This window comes from Gorilla gorilla, chromosome 2 (assembly GCF_029281585.2).
Source record: "Gorilla gorilla gorilla isolate KB3781 chromosome 2, NHGRI_mGorGor1-v2.1_pri, whole genome shotgun sequence".
NCBI classification, from domain to species: domain Eukaryota; kingdom Metazoa; phylum Chordata; class Mammalia; order Primates; family Hominidae; genus Gorilla; species Gorilla gorilla.
The window spans coordinates 176,424,213-176,440,593 of record NC_086017.1 but is presented as its reverse complement, the minus strand read 5'-3'; the positions used below and the strand labels follow the sequence as shown (position 1 = coordinate 176,440,593).

The 16,381-nt window shown below is 35.0% G+C and overlaps 1 long non-coding RNA gene across 5 annotated transcripts in view; it reads right to left on the bottom strand.

Moving 5' to 3' along the window:
• The window catches only part of LOC129532269 (uncharacterized), a 294,256-nt gene that overhangs the window by 164,099 nt on the left and 113,776 nt on the right, over positions 1–16,381 (bottom strand). The window lies entirely within an intron of this gene.

Below are 16,381 nucleotides of genomic sequence, written 5' to 3'. Positions count from 1 at the left end.
ATAAACCAGCATTTTTCAAATGATCCTTATGTGATGATACAAAGTTATGCATCAGTAAGGATGCATTCAAAGAATATGATACATCATTGGATTTCAAAAGTTCATTGATATGATTTCAGATTTCACCTTGCAGTTAAACATTAAGAAACTATCATATGCCAAGTTTTGGTGTAGCATCAAAGGAGAGTAGCTACAATTACATGAAAAGCTTTTGAAAATATCCATCCCTTTTCCAACTACGTATCTGTGTGAGACCAGATTTTCTTTACATAGGTCTGCAAACACAGCATTGCGCACCAGATTGCATGCAGAAACAGATAGAATAATTCAGCTCTGTTTTATTAAGTCCTAGAGTACAGAGACCTGCAAAAACGAAAAACAATGCTATTTTTATCAATTAATATTTTTGTCTGTAAAACATAATCTTTTTCCTAAAAAACATTACTTAGTTTAGCTTGTAATGAGTTTACTACCGCAATTTTAAATTAATAAAGAAATATTTTTAATTCTTATATTGTAAATATTGATAACTATAATCTACATGAATCCTTTAGGGTATACAATAATTTTTAAGTTGTAATTGCTATCTAAAACCCCCAATTTTAGAACTATTGGCCTAATATGTGCCAGATATTAGTCTAATGTCTGCAGATACTGTTTTGTTTAATCTCAAAACAACCTTGTGAATGAGTAATACTATTTTTATGATCTATAGACAACATGGAGGCATAGTAATTTGTCAGAGGCCTCATAGCTAAAACGGAGTAAAGACAGGATCTGAATGCTAGGTCCCATGCTTTTTACCACTTCCTGCCTCCATGGTTTTGGTAATGTTTCCCATAAAAGGCCTACCTCATGGTCTAAGTACTCCATTGAATAGCACTGTAGCACAAATTGTAAAGTAATAAAACAGAAGGCCTGAATTTGACTCCCAACTTTACTATGAAATTCCTTGAGGATCAGTAGCTTAAAAATGAGCAAATTAATAATGTTCTTGTGACATGGTTCTTGCAATAAGGAAATTAAATAATACATATAAAATGTTTGCATTAACTGTAAAGCATGCAAAAAGTATTATTATTGCCTTTGCTTTATGTCCCATTTGCAGGCATTCCTCTCCATGGTCTTCTTAACTATCACCTTCCTCTCTGTTTCTTCTCTTTCTAAAGAACTACAGCACTTTTTTAGTGCACTCATTTACAACTCACTTTTCTTTTATGTGTGTCTCTTACTCTCTACTTAAATAACAGGCTCTGCTGGGGCAGGGAACCTCTTATATCTAAGTGCATCCTCAGTTCCTTACCTCCAGCCCAATCTCCAGTTAAGTTCCCAACAGACATTCTCGTATGAAGTCTCAGTCTATTGCTTAGGTTTAGAATTAGCACGCACCAGGTCTTACTGATCCGGCCCAGCTTTTATTCAAGGACTAAAGCCAGTAAGGATCTTCTAACTGAGTTAAATAAAAGCCATAGGTGAGTGATTTTAGAAAGGTGTCTATGTATCTGGATAAATTAAGGGAGACAAAATAAAGCCACAGTTAAAAGGAATGTGTTTATGAGTTATGCTTATAATGATGTATCATGAAAGCCAATCAATATGCACATTTTCCTGTTTTGACTCTTAGGCCCTTATTTATGGAGGGTGTAACTATTTTATGCATTGTCTTTGAGGTGTGCAAACCTTGATGATCTGTCACCCAGACTGGAGTGCAGTGGCACAATCTTGGCTCACTGCAAACTCCGCCTCCCGAGTTCAAGTGATTCTCCTGCCTCGGCTTCTTGAGTAGCTGGGATTACAGGAGCCTGCCACCACGCCCAGCTAATTTTTGTATTTTTAGTAGAAATGAGGTTTCACCATGTTGACCAGGCTGGTCTTGACCTCCTGACCTCAGGTGATCCGCCTGCCTTGGCCTCCCAAAGTGCTGGGATTACAGGCGTGAGCTACCGCACCTTGCCACCCTTCTAATAAATTAAAAATGTATTCGATGTATACGAATAATCATCATTTTTTCTTACTTCACATTCTTTTGCAAATCTTTACCTTTAAATATCATCAGACCTCTTTCACTGGAACATTTAATTGTTCATCTTCAGTTCACTGATGCATCAGAGTGTCATTTCTGATAAAATATCAGCTCACTTACTGTATCAAAATAAAATTATTGTGCAGTAATTTAATGACATAGCTCTTTCCTTTATGAGCTCTGAAAATATCTCATTAAGAATTTCACAAATTACCACAATAACTTATGCTGACATGCTCATTTATTCTCATTTATGAATAAATCTGGTTGACAAGTCTAAAGAAATATTGCAGGGAATTCCTGGCCTCTGATATATGTCAGGCATCATTAGAGAATCTCAAAGTGGGGATTATCTGAGCACAACCACTTGACTATAAAAGCAAAATATTAGATTCCATCAAAATTTCCACAAAAAAATGTACTTGTCATCTGACACTTGTCCATGGTACAATATGGAGATGTTCTTACTTCCCACTCATCAATAATCACAGTGATCTCCTCCATCTGCCAAATGCTTCATAACAGAAAACAGTCCTGTACTGTGGCATTTTTCTGTCTTTAGAATATCATTATGTGATTTGTTTTACTTTTTAATTACGATAGGCCACTCTCAATGATTATTTTTCAGAAAAGAAAAAATAAATGTAGAAAATTATTTGGGGATTGAGTCCAACACATTTTATAGATAATAAGTACAAATTAATATTGTTGTGAAAGTGAATAATAGACAAAAAGTTGTACTTCAATTTCTGGGATTTTTAAAAAGGTACTTTAATTGCCTAAGCAAATGAAGGTGAATGTTTAAAATATAACATGGGGTATATATTTTTATTTAATTAAATATCTATGAAAGGAATATTAATTAAATACTTAACAAAAACTAATAAAAACTAATAAAATAATTTGTCTTTTAAGAGATTATGGTCCAATACATGTTGATAATATTTAAAGAAAGATATTCACGAATCACCCAATTTGTTTCCACATTTTAATAGCTCTCTTCCTTTTAAAATGTCTTTTTATTTTCTCCTTTACAAATTTGTTTAAGAATTACAAAAGAGCAGTGTGCATGATTAGCCTGTCTATAGTAACATTCTCTATTTTTTTACAGCTTCAAACTCATTTTATATATTTATGGTGTAAAAAGATTGTCTCTGACGTGGATCCTATTTTATAGTATGCAGGTAACATGTGAAAGTGCTTTGGCCATTATTAGATTCAAATATTTACAGCTTATGAATCAAAATCTATTATTCAGTTTCTTTGTCCAGTGTCCTTCATTACATAGTTAAGCTATTAAATATAATATATTATAAACATTAAAATAATATTAAAAATATATTATTTTTTCAGACAAGGTCTCAATTTTCTTACTGAAGAACTTCTATTAACAACATAGTTAAGTACGGTTCTTGAGTACCCCTCCTATCTCATCTCTGACTATGCTCATCTACCTTTACCATATTCTTGTTACACTGTACCTCTTTCCAGTTCTCCAAATAGCAAGCTCATCCTACTGCTTGTACCTCAGCATATGCTGTTTCCTCTGTCTGAAACTCTCTTTTCCCAGATCTTCAGAGGTAAAGCTTTCTCATCATGCAGATCTCAGCTTAAGAGTCATATCCTCAGATATGCTTTTGCTGAACATCTTCCTAGATATAGACCAAATATGAAATCACTTTTTATTGCATTTTTCTGTTTTCTATCACAACCTGGAATAAACTTATTTGTCCACTTATTTTTTTTATCTTCTTCTCTCCCAAAGGAAAAAAAAAAGAAGAAAAAGAAAAGCAACAGCATAAAATATGACCTTTGTTTCCTTCATCAGTGTTACATCACACAGTATAGTACCTGACCTCTGGAATGTCTTCATTACTGGATAAATGAATGAATGAATAAATAAATGATTATATAATCATGATATCTAAAAAACAAATTCTAGAACAAAAGGCAGATAACAAAACAAAACATATTTTAAAACATGTTAAATGCTGTAAAAAATATTTTTTAATGGCCATAGAAACATGAAGAAGGAAACAAAGTTCTGCAAGTGGAAATGTGGATAAGCCTCACAAATGCATGAAATGCATGAGTTGCACCTAATTACTAGAAAGATTATATAATTTTTCAGCCATACCAAGATGCATTTAAAAGCAAAAGGAGGAAAACAAACATAAACTGGGAAATAACAATTTGGAGTAGCGGCAGTGTGGAAGAGACCAGAGAAGCTGAAAAGGAGACGATTTCAGCATAGCAGAGCATAATACAAATTATAAAATGTGTACAAAGAAATATAGATTTTATCCTAGAGGCAGTAGATTCTATTAAAACATGAGAATGGCAAGGTGACATTTAGAGTTTTAAGATGGAGAGTAAACATTTAATGTTTTGTAAAACTTCCCTAAGTTCCTATAAGCAGACTTGAGAGGGGAAAGAATGCAGCAGAGTCGGAAAGTAGGGAAAAACGTGAGGAATGAGATGATAAGGCTGTGCTTGTGAAGTTGCGTTTCTTCACAAAAAGATCCGCTGCACAGGTCATCTGGTCTTCTCCTACATTCAAGGGTCTGCAGACTGTATGAAAATACAAATGGGTTAAAACAAAGACGTGAAAATTCTAAGGGGTGCAGGGAGAAAAGGAGAGGGAATACAAAAAGAAAGTCTTTGGGTTTAAATGAGATAATACCTAAGACAACGTTTTTAAAAGAAATGGCATAGAAAAAATTATTCTGAAAAGACAGAGAATACATAGAAAGCCAGACTGCTCTAACTTGTTTTAGAACCTCTGGTGACAGATGGATGCTTGCACTGACACATAAATACTCAGTATGGTTTTACAGAACTATGAGTGTATATAATTTCTTTGCGTTTATCCAGAATGAAAGAAGACAACAAATAAAACAAGCAAAAGCAAATGTAAATTCTCTACATTTTTAGTTAGATCAATGCAACATGTGCAAATCTGACTTATGAACTTGTGAATATCATGTTCTATTTTAAACATCTTTTACTAAAAATTTCACTGGAATTGGCAAAGAAGGGCCATTATCAAGGAAGATTTTCTTGTTAAGATTTAGGATAACTAAGCCATATAAGGGTAAAACAGAAATAAATACGGATCATGTTGGACCCTGTGCATTAGCTGGGGAAGCAGGACTCTTTATTACTGTCTTTCATACTCCTAAGGAACGCTAGCCTCTTTACAAACTGAGCATAAAGTGGTCCTCTCTCCCTCTTTTAAAATGCAGAACTGTTCTGTTCTGCTCAAACAACTTTTGCAATAATGTCTTTACCAGTGAAAGTGAAGAATAATTCATCTAATTGAAACTTAGAATGCTATAGATAGGCAGAAAGTAATTACCTATGATACAAACTGGCCAGGTTCCTGGGAATAACATCCATATCTTTATGAGAAATGCTATGAAATTATTCGAGACCATGAACATCAGGCCATCCATTTACATCTTACCTGCACTTCTCAGAGTTCTACAGGATGCATAAACAGGAGTACAGTAAATATGGACAGCAAGGTAATCCTCCCATTATATTCAGCACCAGTGAAATCCTACTGTGTCTAGTTTCACACCCCAGAACTTAAGAAGAAGGAAGTGAGCTCAGGATAGAATAAAAGAAATAAATGAAGTATTAAAAAATAGGAAAATTCTAAGAAGGATTAAAAGAACTTATATCATTTCAGCTTGAGAAGGACTGATGAAAGGGACATTATTAATAGTCTTCAATGAAGAGTTGTTCCACAGATTGTGGTGACCAGCTATTTCCCATTTTCATTGAAAACATAACAGAGAAAAATGAATTTTAATTGTTAAACAGGGAGGGAAGAAAGAAGCTTTTGATAATGGAAAAGGCTGTTCAACACTAAGTGAGTTCCAAAGGATTTCAGAATATTGCAGTTGTGGAAATCTTTTAAAAATAGACTTTTAACTACATCAGGTTTGCAGGTCAAGAGAAGGGCAAGATGACCTATTAAGATGATTTCCATGACTGCAATTCAAGGACTCTATTACAAAGGAGGGCAGGATATCCATTAATCACTAAATAATAACTTCTCTTCTTAAAGTTATTTATTTAATTTGATTGTATAAAGGTTTTCATTATGTGAGAATGAGGGAAGCAGTTTATTCTTCATTTCTAGTTCACAAAACATACCCCTATGAAAGGTCATTTTACTTTGTCCTTCTCTTGACCTCCACCTCATATATTTAAAAGTCTGTTTTTAAAAGTTTTCCACAATTGTAATATTTTAAAATTCCTTAAACCCATTGAGTGTTGAACATTCTTGTCCATTATCAAAACCTTTGATTTCATGTGAAATGAAATCTCCAACATTATGCAGCAGAAATAAGCAAGGGAAAACTTTGCATAGCTACTAACTTAACCCATCTCTAGCAGTGTGGGAAAGCTTTGGACTAGAAAATGTAGAGTAAGGCTTCTCAACTTTAGCATGCATATAAATCACGAAGAGTTGTGTTAAAAATGCAGATCCATGGATCAAGCCCTCAGAGTCTGATTCAGTTGGTCTGAAGCAGATCCAAGAATCTGTATTTTCAGCAACATCCCACAGTGCAGATTAAGGACAATAATATCTGAAACAATTATCTAGAAACTTTGGTTCCGGGTCACATGTATATTTACTCAATATTTTTGTTCTAATAAATCATATAGATAGGTAGATAGACATAATTAAACTATTCTATGAATATGAAGTCACAAAATCATCACAGAAAAATTATTTATAAACAAAATTGTTCCTGAAGCTCCTTTAAATCACTCATAAAATACAGTATAATATTGTGGCATATGAAAACTTGTATAGTGATGTAAACACAACCAATGGCTTAAGAATTATTTTGATATACCAAGGCATATCTAAGTACTAAAGGTAATTTTTTTTTCCAAAGCATTAGAAAAAATGCTTTGAAAAAAGCTTCTGCATCCCACAAGAAACAATCAGCAGAGTGAAACGACACCCTATGACTTGTGGAATGAGAGAAAATATTTGAAAACCATACATCTGGCTGGGTGCAGTGGCTCAGGCCTGCAATCCCAGGACTTTAGGAGGCCGAGGTGGGTGGATCATTTGAGATCAGGAGTTCAAGACCAGCCTGGGCAATATGGTGAAATCCCCTTCTCTACAAAAAAATACAAACATTAGCTGGGCATGGTGGCATGTACCTCAAGTCCCAACTACTGGGGAGGCTGAGATGGGAGGATGACTTGAGCCTGGGAGGCAGCGGTTGCAGTGAGCCGAGGTGGCCCCACTGCACTCCAGCCTAAGTGACAGAGACAGAACTTCCCAAAATAAATAAATACATAGAAAAGAAAGAAAACCATATATGTGTTAAGAGGTTTGCTATGGTCTGAATGCTTGCATCCCCTTCAAATTCATATGTTGAAACTTAATCCCCCATTTGATGGTATTAAGACTTGGGGCCTTTGAAAGTTGATTAGATTGTGAGGACTCCACCATCAAGAATGAGATCAGTGCCCTTATAAAAGAGGTACCAGGGAGCTTGATTGTCCCTTTGCCTTTCCACTGTGTGAGCATACAGCTAAAAGCCACCATGTATAAGGAATGAACCTTTACCAGACACTGAATCTGCTGTTGTCTTGATCTTAAACTTTCCAGTGACTAGAACTTCAGAAATACTTTTCTATTTACAAATTACCTAGTCTAATGTGTTTTGTTATGGCAGCCTAAACTAAGACAGCGTTAATATCCTACATATACTGTAAGGAATTCAAACAACTCAATAGGAAAAAAACAAATAACATAATTTTTAAATGGAAAAAAGGACTTCAATAAACATTTATCAAAAGAAAACATATAAATGACCAATAGATATATGAAAACATGTTCAACATCACTAATTATCAAGGTAATGCACATCAAAAGCACAAGAAGATATCACCTCACATCTGTTAGGATGGTTATTTTCAAAAGATAAAACATAACTATTTTGTAAGGATGTATAGAAAAGTGAACATTTGTACACTGTTGGTAGAAATGTAAGTAGTTACAGCTGTTACAGAAAACAGTATGGAAGTTCCTCAAAAAATTAAAAACAGAATTACCATGTATCTAGCAATTCCACTTCTGGGTATATTTTCAAAGGAAATAAAGTCAGTGTGTTGAAGAGATATCTGCACTCTCATGTTCATTGTGGCATTCTTCAAAATAGTCAAGATGTGGAAACAACTTAAGTGTCCATTGACAACATATGGATGGATAAAGAAAATTTGTGTGTGTGTGTGTGTGTGTACAAATATGTGTATATATACACACATACACATTCATGCAAATTTTCTTTATTCATTCATATGTTGTGTATGTGCATATGTATGCATATATACAGAGAGAGAGAGAGTCATGCACTATACACATATTATCACATAATGATGTTTTGGTCACTGATGAACCACATGTATGAGAGTGGTCCCACAAAATTTTAATACCATACCTTTACTATACATTTTATATATTTAGATATTTTTATCTACACAAATACTTACAATGTTGTTACAGTTGCCTACAGTATGCAGTTCAGGAACATGCTGTACAAGTTTGTAGCCTAGGAGCAACGGGCTATACCATATACCCTACATACGTAGTAAGCTGTATAATCTAGGATGTGTAGGTACAATCTGATGTGCGCATAATGATGAAATCACCTAATGATGCATTTCTCAGAATGATCCCTATTTCTAACTTATATGTACATATATACTACATATATACACAGGCCACATATATGTGCATACATCACACACGTACATACATCACATATATTACATATATGCACACACCACATACATTACATATATGTACACACATCATACACATGTACATACATTACACATATGCATATGCATCACCCGTATTACCTATATGTACATGCATTATATATATTACATATATGTACATATATTACATATATATAACACACATATAATGGAATATTTTTCAGCCTTAAAAAAGAAGGAAATCCTACCATTTGCAACAGTATGGATGAAACTGGAGAACATTATGCTACGTGAAAAAAGTCACACACAAGAAGACAAATGCTACATGATCTCACTTATATGTGAAATATAAAAAAAGCTAAACTCATAAAAGTAGAGAGTAGAATGGTGGTAGCAAGGGGCTAGGAATGGAAAGAAATGGGAAGATATTGGCCAAAGGATACAAAGTTTAAGTTATGCAAGATGAATAAGCTCTAGTGATCTAATGTACAGCATGGTGACTATAATCAATAATACTTTATTGTATATTTAAAATGTGCTAATCTTCTTAAGTATCTCACCATACACACAAAATAATGGTAACTGAGAGGTGATGGATGTATTAATTAGCTTAATTCTTGGAAGAAAGTTACACATATATAAAATATCATGTTGTACATTTTAAATATATATTATTTTTATTTGTCAATTATATTTCAATAAAGCCAGGATTAAAAAGGATTAGTATTCACACTATACTGCCATTAAGTGAATTTGTAAATTTACGATTATGAATGTGGAATTGGTGGATAATTCTAAAATGACTATGCTTGCCAACAGAGTTTAATATTAATCCTATGTAACTGATCATGTTAATAGTTTCAAATATGTTTGTATTAAATGAAATAATAAATGTGGTAACACCTAAAACAGGGTCTGTTGCTTTGAAGATGCTCAATATGTTTTTGTCTAAATTTGAAAAAATACTAATTATAATGACTAACGGTTTTTATTTTGTTTTGTTTTGTAAATGCTGTGGATAACTTGATGACTAGGTTCAAAATTCTCCATCATTGCCTTCTCATCAAAATCTCATCTCACCGAACATCTCTTTAATGCAGTCAAAGACTGATCTTATGACGTATTAGGCTCTCATTACAGAGTTAGACTATAAAAGCAACTATTGATGAATTAGATGCTTATTTGATGTGATTTGCTTGTAATGCCATTTGGCCATTTTCCACTTTGGGTCTCAGTGTTCTCAATTAGAGGGTTTGGACTATATGAACTCAAAATTATGTTGCCAGCTTTAAATTTCTATGATTTGACAGTTTTTATATTCTTTTGTTTTCTCCCAAGTTACAAACAACAGGTGACTAGTTCCAGTGTCCAATCAGACAATTCATTTTTTCATTCTGAACCACACTTCAAAAGGCAGTATGGAAAAGTGGTTAAGGTCATAGTTATTGAAATAATTAATATCTGGATTTGCAAACTGACAATAAAATTTGTTAACTCTATGATTTTGTGAGCAGTTATTCAATCTTCTCAAAGTTATTTTTATCAATTTAAATGGGTAAAATATTGTCTACTTCTCACAGGTGTTGAAAAAAATCAACCACTATAAAGAATTTATGATGCCTGTATTATACTAAGCACTCACTGATTGATAGATGTTAGTTTAATTATTTTATCTTAAAATGGTCATTGCCGCCTCTCCTGAAACTGACTTCTTTATAATTTTTGTTTATATGAGAATCAAAAACACATCAGGACAAAATCATGAAAATCTCTGCAAAATTTAAATGCCAGCAATTCATTAGTTAGGATCCTGTTTATGCTTGTTAACAATAAAGACTGTTGGATTAAATGGAAGTCTTTCTACTATTAAGAGAAAGTATGCTTGTATTTTCCAAATATTTGAATTGCACACACCACATTTTTCCCATAGAAAGCAGGTTTTTAAAAAGCATTCATCTTCTGTCAATAGTGATTATCTCTTTTAAAGTAATTTTATTTAAGAAATAAATTTGCTAATAGCCTGGTCATGATCTTATGTTAGCCCTGTTCTAATAAAATAGATTTGATTATTTACATTAATAGTAACAGAAATTGCATAGCATGAATTATGATAAAATTCAAATATAAAAACAGTACAAGCCAGTGGCATTATATTTTTCATATCAGGTTCATCAATTAATAACTTTTTAAATATGAAGTTTATTATAAAAAACTTCCCCAAGAGTGTAGCACAAAATATTCTTGTTAGTTAAAATTTTAAAGATTGCTTTTCTAGGCAAAAAAAATTTAAAAATCAGAATTATATGATGGAAATTTCTATTCCAATATCCATAGATTCATTATTAGTTACACAAATAATATGCTAAATTAAAGATTCTTCCACAATAAATCTTAAGAACTTGTAAATTTTGTCTATGACTTTTTTAATTTTTAATTTTTGTGGTTAAATAGTAGGTTCATATATTTATGGGGATACATACGATATTTTGGCACAGGCATAAAATGCATAATTACCACATCATGAAAATTTGGGTACCCATCCCCTCAAGCATTTATCCTTTGTGTAACAAGTAATTCATTTATATTCTTTTAGTCATATCATCTGTCAATCCCACTGCTGTGTATATATATCCAAAAGAGAGAGAATGAGTATATCAAAGAGATACCTGCACTCCCATGTTTGCTGAAGCACTGTTCACAATAGCCAAGATTTTGAAGCAACCTAAGTGGCCCATTAATCGATGAATGGAGAAAGAATATGTTGTACTTATATACAACGGAATACTATAAAAAAGAATGAGATTCTGTCATTTGCAAGGACATGAATGGAACTGGAGGTCATTATGTTAAGTCAAGGAACTTGTAACCTTTAAGCATAAGTCAGCAGCTAGCACAACTCTCTTTCTAGAGCCATTTATATTTAAAAAAAAGTTTAGAGAAAGATTAACCTCAATTTTTTTCTTTGCAAAATATAGCCATTTCCAATAGGGAGGAGCATAATAGAAAATTCTCAACTTACCTTTCCCTCACCACTCCAGCTCAGGTTTAGAAATGTCATTATAAGCAGGTATCTACAACTGATGATTTAGAAGTAATAATCAAATAAGTCCCACAATTTGGAAGCCTTGAACTACAAGAGATTCTAATGGTCTGGAGAACTTATGGTTTCCTAGGTTAGTAACTTCCTGCCAAAATTATTTCAAATATAAAGGGAAACAAATTCCTTTGCTTATTATAATAAACTACCCACACAATTTACACTTATTCATCTCTTTAACCATATATAAAAATATATATGTATATGTATATGGTGTGTGTTTATATAATACATATGCATATTCTTACTCTATTTTGTGCCAACTGCTTGAAAATGTGTACTACAAATATCTGTTTTATTTTCTTAAAACAGATTTTTGTCAACCATGTTACATTTTCTGTTAATGTAGATTTACATTAGCAGTACTAACTCTAACAATATGAACACATTATATTGATAGTGCTAATAGAACATAGACATGAAAATGGTATTCTCACTATATTCACGAATATAATGTATATCATTTTCTAACAGTTGAGGAGTATTGTTTTATATATTTATTTATTTATTTATTTATTTATTTATTTATTTGAGACGTAGTCTTGCTCTGTCACCAGGCTGGGGTGCAGTGGCGCAAACTCAGCTCATTGCAACCTCCGCCTCTCCAAGCTGGGACTACAGTTGCACACCACCGCACCCGGCTAATTTTTTTGTATTTTAGTAGAGACGGGGTTTACAATTTTGGCCAGGATGGTCTTGATCTCCTGACCTCATGATCTGCCCGCCTCAGCCTCCCAAAGTGCTGGGATTACAGGTGTGAGCCACCATGCCTGGCCAATATATACATTTTAATTTTAAGAGATTTATGACTGCATACGGATTATATCAGAACATTTATGTTTTCATTCTATTGTATAAATTTTGTCTGTGACATTATTTTGGTGGGTTACAATTCTTTGTATAAGGTATTAATATCTCAAATATGAAACACCTTATGACCCTTTGTGGAACTCAGCCTATTTCTTCACAGAAAAAATATAGAAATAGAGGAAAACTTTATATTTTTGTCAATCCAGAAATGTCAGATGTGAAACTGGGTCCCTAACTTTTCCTTGAAGAGGAAGTTCTGCTTCTGGTAAGGCATGGTTCAGGGATAAATAAGGACATCCCTGTTCTAGAAGGCAGGCTGTTCTCTGTCAGATACAAATGATCCCATGAGAATGAAGGAGATAATAAAAGGGGGAAAAATTGATCTGTCATCAGGCTGTAAAGTAATGCTTCGGACCTGCTATTTAGATCCCATATTTATGCTCTGAGATTGAGCAGCCCTGAGTAGTATCTCTCTGTAGAGTTTAGGTAACTGAGGAAGGAGACTTAGTATCAGAAAACAGAAATGCAAGAATGCCTCAGAGCAGAAAAGATTCTGCCTTCAGTGTATACACAAAATTGGAAGATAGCATTTAAATTAATATAGTCTTTGCTGTAGCAAGTTTTTCTTTTTCTCCATTCACAGGCTTCTATTTACCTATATTTCCTCCCTTTGGCAACTTAGAATTTTTGTTCTTTTGTACAGAAAGAAAACAATAAAAATAAAAACAAACTAGGATTCATGAAGTATTCATCCCTTGGAAATAAATGAGCATCACCTTACTGTATGCCTCCTAATGAATTCATCAACTTAGCTTACATTTCTATTGAAAATTGCAATATGTCAACTTGAAAAATGCCCTTTATTTATGAAGTAAACCGTTTACATTACACACAGATTTAAAAAGGGAAGCAATTCCACAACCTCAAATTCAGTGAAATTAGAGATCCCACCATATCTTGGTAGCCTGGAAGCAAATTGCAACCGATTTTGCAGAAGCTTTATGTTTGAATACAATAATAGCAAAGTGCTGGATCTTACCTTCAGGCCAATTTCAATATAGCATTTTAAAAATCATACTAAAAACTACAATAACCTGAATAAATAGAATGGGTTTTCTTTGTAAGATCTCAAAGTGTTTCTCCTAAATTATCTCATTTATTCTTGTGACATATTTCCATAGGGAGAGGAAATTAGTTTTGTATAATTTTAGTCTACAACTGACCAAACAACTTTCAGATGATCCTGTGATATTCTGGCACTGAAAGCTATAGCCAACTGGCTGCATGCTTGGTAGGCCAACAATAGCTGGGCTCTCTAATACATGCCTTTCAGTTGGGAGAAGAGTTGGTTTTATAGGTAAAGTAGGGTAGGTGATTGCCTAACACAGTGTGTTTGAGGAATGCTTGGAATACATTATATTATATATTATATACAATAATAATATTTTAATATGTACTCTGGTTTGGTAGAGGGTGCTTTCATATATCAAGGTTAATATATGAACATTTATATAAGTAATACATAAACATTTATGTTATATTAGCATTAATATATGAAAACACTGCTTATCAAAATATAATAAATGAGAAAGATGTGGAGCAAGATGGCCAAATAGAAGGCTTGACAGATCACCCTCCTGGAAAGGACACAAATTTAACAACTATCTCCACACATCTAAAGCACATTTATAAGAACCAAAAATTAGATGAGCACACACAGTACCTGGTTTTAACTTCCCATTGCTGAAAGAGGCACTGGAATTGTGTAGAAAAGGCAGTTTTGAATTTTCAACGGCCTTCCACCCGCCAACCTCCTACTGATCTCCCAGCAGTGACCACATGGTGTGGAGAGAGAATCTGTGGACTTGGTAGAGGGAGAGCGCAGCAATTATGAGACATTGCATTGAACTCAGTGCTGCCTTGTCATGGCAGAAAGCAAAATCAGCCTGAACTCAGCTGATGGCAGCCCATGGAGCGGGTATTTAAACCATCCCTAGTAAGAGAAGCATCGCCCATCTAAGCAATTGGAAGTTCCACCAAGCATTGCCACTGAGAGCTGAAGTGCTCTGGTGGCTCTAAATAAATTTGAGAGACAATCTAGGCCACAAGAACTGCAACTTCTAGGTGAGTCCTAGTGCTGAACTGGGTTCAGTTCCAGTGGACTTGCATGCAATCTACTGAGACATCAGCTGGGGCAGCTAAGGGAATGTTTGTGCCATCTCTTCCTCAACCCCAAGCTGCAGAGCTTGTGGCTACAAAAAGGATTCCTTCCTTCCACTTGAGGAGAGGGAGGGAAGAGTTAACAAGAGCTTCTTTAGCATTTTGGATACCAGCTCAGCCACAGCGCACAGGGCACCAGAGTAATGAGGCCCCTTTCCAGACCTCGGCTCCTGGAAGACATTTCTAGACAACCCCGAGGGGAACCAGCCAGAAGGGAACCAGCTGCCTTAAAGGAAATGGCCAATTCCCAGGAGGACCCATCATCAACTGACTAAAGAAATTTTAGGCCCTGAATAGTGAGCAATAATACCCAGGTAGTAACACCAAAGGCCTTGGGTGAGCCTCTGAGATTTGCTGGTTTCAGATGGGACTCAGCACATTCCCAGATGTGGTGGTTATAGGAAGACACTCTGCTTGAGAAAAGTTGAAGGAGAAGCAAAAGGGACTTTGCCTTCCATGTTAGGTACCAGCTCAGCCACAAGGGAGCAGAGAACCAAGCAAGTTCCTGAGGTCCATAATTCTAGGCCTTGCCTCTTGGATGGCATTTCTAGACCTACCCCAGGAGAGAGGGGAGCCCTCTACCCTGAAGTGTGAGTTCCAGGCCAGGCAGCATTCACCGCAAGCTGACTGAAGAGTCTTTGGGCTCTAAGGAACATTGGTGGTAGCCTTGGAGTACCTCCCATGTGCCTAGGCTCATGGTGACCATGGAGTGAAGCTCCTGTTCCTGTTGAAAGGGGAAGAAAAAGTGAGAAGAACTGCATCTTGTGGTTTGAGTGCCAGCTCAGCCATAGTAGAACACCAGGGACACTTCTAAGATGTTTGACTTCAGTTCCGGGCCCCCAGATAGCACCTCTGGACCTACCCAGAACCTGGGTGAACTCACCACCCTAGAGAGAAAAAAAAAACAATCCTGGCTGGCTTCACCACCTGCTGATTGTAGAGCTCTAGGGCCTTGAACAAACACAGGTGGTAGTCAGGTAATGGTTATAGTGAACCTTGAGTGAGACTCAGTGCATCAGGCCTTACCCGACATGATACCAGGTGCGGTGGCCACAGGGGTGTTTGTGTCACCCCATCCCCAGCTTCAGGTGGGTCAGAACAGAGAAAGAGACTCTATTTGTTTTGGAGAAAGAAAGGGTGGAACCAAGAATCTCTGCCTAGTAATCTGTGGAATTCTTCTGGATCTTATTCAAGACCATCAAGTTGGTACCTCTAGGAGTACGCAAGAACCATAGCGTTACTGTGCTTGGGGTGCCCTGCTAATACAGATACAGCTTAGATCTCAACACCCAAGTCTTTTCAAATGAGTTATTGGCCTTAAAGAAGAGGTAGAAAAAGAGATAGGAGTAGAAAGAGTATTTCAAGGGATAATAACAGAGAACTTCCCAAACCTAAAGAAAATATCAATATCCAAGTACAAAAAGGTCATAGAACACAAAGCAGATTTAATCCAACGAAAACTACATCAAGGC